A 4,953-nucleotide genomic window follows, 5' to 3' on the forward strand; every position below is an offset into this window, starting at 1 on the left:
TCTAGGACATAGTGTCTGCAGAGCGGCAGGAGTTCAGTAGAAATTCACCTCTGAGTTGTGGGCGGGGCTGTTAGCACTGAGCAACCCCGCCCCTCCTTCCCATCCCCATTGCAGAGAGCGCATCTTCTCGTCTGTTCCTGATTCACAGCGATTTGAGTAAAGAAATCCTCAGAAATGTGAATTTAAGCTTCATTTTCTTAATAAACGTCCATCATCAGAAAAAAGCCTCAAGAACATGTTAATGTTTGAAAAGTGTTCTTCAAATAAACCAAAAATCTGCCAGTTGGGTAAGGAAAGAAAGAAAGAAAAATGAGTCACTAAAACACGATTTATCATATTTTGCAATTGAAAAACTTTTTTTTGAAGGAGAGAAAATAAATGAATAATAATCTTTTTTACTCTCTTCAGACTCCGTTTCTTCAGTGAGTGAAAGCTCAAGAACTCGGTCGGAGTCGTGACTCCAGACGATCTCCAGTGGAACAGAAGTCCACATTTGTTTTCTCCTCGTCTTTATCGATCCGTTTGCTTTCCCTCCATGGAAGCGGCGGCTGGTGGCGTCCGCTCGCCGTTCCGCTGCTGATCTTCTGCATAATTACAGATTCTGGCGGCGTTGAGAACGAGTGTCAGCGCATGATTTATCAGCGTCCAGTCGGCATGCAGATGAACACTAGCGTCTGCATGCTGCTGGCGTTCACTCCCAGCTTTGACCCATCAGCCCCAGAGGAGCGTCATCACTGCTTCCCCTCGCGGCGCCGCGTTAGAACCACGCCGCCGTGTCGTTCTTCCCTCCAAAAACAAGATGTCTTCATGTCGCAGCGCTTCAGTCACGAAGAGCTGCTTCTCTGAGGGATTCCCTGATCCACGCTTTGGCTCAGGACAGAGAAACCTCTGGGTTCCGGATCAGACTCTAAAGCTCCTGCTGGTTCCGTCTTAATCTACTCAGAGTTTCCAGGCTGAGGAAACGAGACCTTTTCTGTGGAGTTCAAGCGTCTCCACAGGAGAGCAGAGCTGCAGCTCAGGCAGCAGATTCCTCCATTTAAATGTGTGAAGGTTTACACTCCCATCACGCAGGATTAGCTCTGGATGCAGGATTAGCTCTCAGGGTTTTACCTGCTGAAGGATGAATCCTGGAGCAAAGGTCAAATCAGAAGCTTTGTTTCAGAGCGAGGAGGAAACACGGCGGCGATGCTCGGGGAAAGGTCGGCCATCATCAAAAAGGTGCGCTGATCAAAAAGGAGCTGCTGGTTCTTCAAACAGCTGCAGAGGCGCTCCGGTCGGGATCTGCTGCGTCTGTGGACCCAGAGGGCGGCTGGAGGTCCCCAGCGGAGACGGCGGAGCTGCAGCTGCTATTTTCTCAGGTTGACAGGAGGATCATCCTGCAGGGAGGTGCAAACAGTCGGACAGAGAAGCTGTTTTCACACGGATCTCCTGTCCGGTTTCAGGGAGATGCTCCTCACCGCTGCTGTTTCCCAGACAGTCACTAAACTCTGAGATTTATAACATGCAGAAAGTCGACTTTTTATTTAATCAATTCAAGTAAAAGTAGCAAAGAAATCGAATTTTAACTGGATATACAGCATTACCTGTGATAATACTAGTGTGAATGCAGTCAGCTGAATAGTCGCTGAAGATGCTGAAGATTGATAGCTAAAAACACTGAAGCTGATATTTGCTAGAATACTAGCTAAACTCCAAAAAAGTCTAAAAATGGAAAAACTGCTCGAATTAGTCGAAATAGCTAGCATGTGGCTGAAATAACAGCGAAGCTCCAGCATAGGCTAGCAAAACAAATTCACTTGATGTGTTTTATTTCTCTCCCTTGTCGTTGTCATGGTGACAGTAAAAACTGTTTTTAAACTCATCTTCAATCATTTTCAGTTTTGTAATAACAGTGGATTCAGGAACTCCTCACCTCATGGAGGAAACTTGAGCCGAGCGAAGGGGCGTGGCTACAGGTGTAGCCTTAAAGGAGAAGTTTCTGAAAGTCAAAGTCATTTTCCATCCTGCTTGTGAACTGAGAAAGAAAAATGATCAAAACTCATTTTTAAAATTGTCCTGAAACATTTCAGACTCAAGGAACAAAAACAGAATCACGTTTTCACAAACCAGATCAAGACGAGAACAAACACGTCTGATCCTCCTGGAATACGACTGTGAGTCCACTGCACCACAGGGACGAGGCAGCAATCGGACCTGCAGGAGGAGACGAGTCCATCCTCCTCCAGCATCAACAGTTGCTGCAGCTTCACTGGTTCTGACCTGAAACCCTCCAGAACTGGAGCATGCTGGACCAGAGATTCAGGTCTTCATCCACAGAACCATCCGAGGAGGAACCGACGTGGTGATCCGGTTCAGAATCAATTTATGGTCTCGGAAACATGAACGGGTTTGAGACTGAACTGAAATGATGTTAAATGAAACATTCAGGAGAAAAATTCTGATCATTTTAGATCCATTTACAGCCCAGAGATTTGAGAGGATCGAAGAAGGAAAAGAGGAAAAAGGCGAGTCAAGTCGTGATTAACTTGTGACTAGAAGCTGAGAGAAAATTGGACTCAAACCCAAACAGGAAAAGTCAAAACACTGAAGAGAAAAGAATCATTCGTTCAGAGAAACACAATAACAAATAAAAATAAATCAAGAGAAAAAGAAAATATAATTTTACAGAGAAAACCTTCACAGACATAAACAGAATAAATCAAAGCAGAAACAGAAGAAACAACAAATAAAAGAAAGGAAGCAGAAATACGACATTTCAGAGGAAAATAACCGTGGAGAGAAGCTGAGAGTCTCCGAGGAGACAGAGATCTTCCCGTTTCTTCAGTTTTTGACGGATTTCTCCAGAAGATTTCCCAGAATGAGCAGCAGTGACTTCTGCTTGACCCCTCCCCCCACAGACCAGGTGTGTCATCATCTCGTTAAGATTCACCTCCCGCTCGCCCAGGTGAAGTCTGCGGCTCACCTGAGGGAAATCCACCGGCAGGTTAACAGGGTTAATTATTTCATGTCTATCCGTCCTCCTGAGGGCGCCGCGGCAGACCGCCGGCGGTTACGGGGGGGCCTCGTCTTAATGAAGGGGGGGCAGCCTGGGCGTCCAAAAACACATAATTATTGTCCAGAAGAGAAAATGCAAGAATGCAGAAAAATGGAGATGATTTTAATAATTATTATTTTAAATAATAATTTAATCATCCAGGATGGAATCGATTCATTTTTACTCCTTTTTTATCTGTGACGCTTAAACACAAAATCTTAAACGTGCGATAACTTTTCAACCGTTAATACGATCATTCCAGCAGATTATGAAGGAGAAAAGCGGGATCTCCGGTGTTAAAAAACCTCAGTTGCCAAGGAAATAACAAAAATGTACTTTTGCAGATTCTTATAAAAATGACATTGATCTGTTTGTCACTTCCAGGCGACCAAAAAATAAAATGGTTGCTATGGAGATAAACCAAAAGCAGAAAGTCTGTTCGCCGCCATCTTTCTTTGCATCACTGTTTTACCTTTAAGGTCAGCGCTAAGGTCACATGACTGAAAACACTTGAAGAGGAAGTTCTCATGGACGACATTTATTAGATTATCAGTTTGGAGCTTCATCCTGTTCAGCGTTTTTACTGCAGTTAAAGTTTTATTGTTTTTGTAACAAACCTGCAGGAACAATAAAGTTTTATCTGCTCTCTCTGTAATGTAAGGTCAGCGCTGCGTTCTGGAGAAGATCAGATGACAGCGGGAGGATTGATGTGGTCGGACGGAGGAGAAGGGGGAGGAGCTTCGTCACCTCCCTCTGCTCCTCGTGAGGAGTCGCCGTCATGATGCAGGAGGCTGAGAGCGGCAGCATTTAGAACAATATTGTTGCACATAATCTCCTCTAGTGAGACGGAACGGTTATTGTTAAGTGCTCTGGGTTTGGGTTTCACATCAGCTGCAGTTCCTCTGGTTAGAGGTTGTCGTCATGACGATCGCGGTTTCCTCCTCATTCTGTAGAAATCCTGTCATCCGTTCCACGTCGGCATGAAGAATCAGAGAAAATGAAGACGGATCTGTTAGACCAAAGTAGGAAACACACTTTCCACTTCATGGAGGCTTAAACAAACAAAGCTTCACTTCTGATTAGAGGGATATTATGGGATGCATGTTAGACTGCCGGTGAGAGGCGTCTGCTGCAGAACAGATTCTTGTTGTTCTGAGGAGTTTGTTGTCTTCATGTCATTTATCGTGTTTTGGAAACAACTGTGGGTTCATCAGAGCTTTTACAACCTCTTCATGGTGCAGTGGTGGAGCGGTTGACCTCTGATTGGAGAACTGCAGGTTTGATTCCTGCCTGTGAATGAAGTGTGAATATGTGGACGTATGTTTGTACTTTTTAGTTTAGTTTATTCATTTATCAGGACAGAAAAGATTGATCTTAAAAAACAAAGATTCTTATACCAGATTGTAGCTTATTAGCTAATTTCCATCTTTAGTCCTTTACAAAACAATACGTTAGACCAAAACATTACAAACAAATTTACCAATTGAAAAAGTAAAAAATGAAATATAAAAAACATTGTCTAGCATGTTGTAAAACAAATGCAATTTGAAACATTTGTTCTTGGCCGTATGAAGGTTCATGCATTTTTAATAATAATAATAACAAAAGAGAAATCTTTAAATTGAATTTCTTTAAAACAGATTCATAGTCGGGCGTCTGCAGCTTTTCTAGTTTTTAACTTTCCAACCGTCCCCTTGTGGTCATTTCAGGAATTTCATCTTTATTTTTAACTTGTCCTGTCCAACAGCTGAGCCAACAGATGTGGGCTGAGAGCTTCTTGTGTTGGGCAGATTTTACTGTCACAACAGGGATTTATTGAGTATAAACCCCTGTTGTATTTAATGCTAAACTTTATTTATATTCATTATGTTTTATTTTATTTATTTATTTATTTTCTTGTTGGACCGGACGGAAAAAAA

The 4,953-nt window shown here is 43.0% G+C and overlaps 1 long non-coding RNA gene across 1 annotated transcript; it reads right to left on the reverse strand.

Moving 5' to 3' along the window:
• Positions 1-310: 310 nt before the first annotated feature.
• Positions 311-2,885, reverse strand: LOC118599024. The gene is made up of 4 exons (XR_004948280.1): positions 2,771-2,885; positions 2,107-2,399; positions 1,913-2,014; positions 311-1,376 (listed from the first exon to the last, which is right to left on the reverse strand). It is a non-coding gene; the product is annotated as an uncharacterized LOC118599024 (long non-coding RNA).
• Between the last annotated feature and the right edge of the window lie 2,068 nt (positions 2,886-4,953).

This window comes from Oryzias melastigma, linkage group LG8 (assembly GCF_002922805.2).
Source record: "Oryzias melastigma strain HK-1 linkage group LG8, ASM292280v2, whole genome shotgun sequence".
Taxonomy (NCBI): domain Eukaryota; kingdom Metazoa; phylum Chordata; class Actinopteri; order Beloniformes; family Adrianichthyidae; genus Oryzias; species Oryzias melastigma.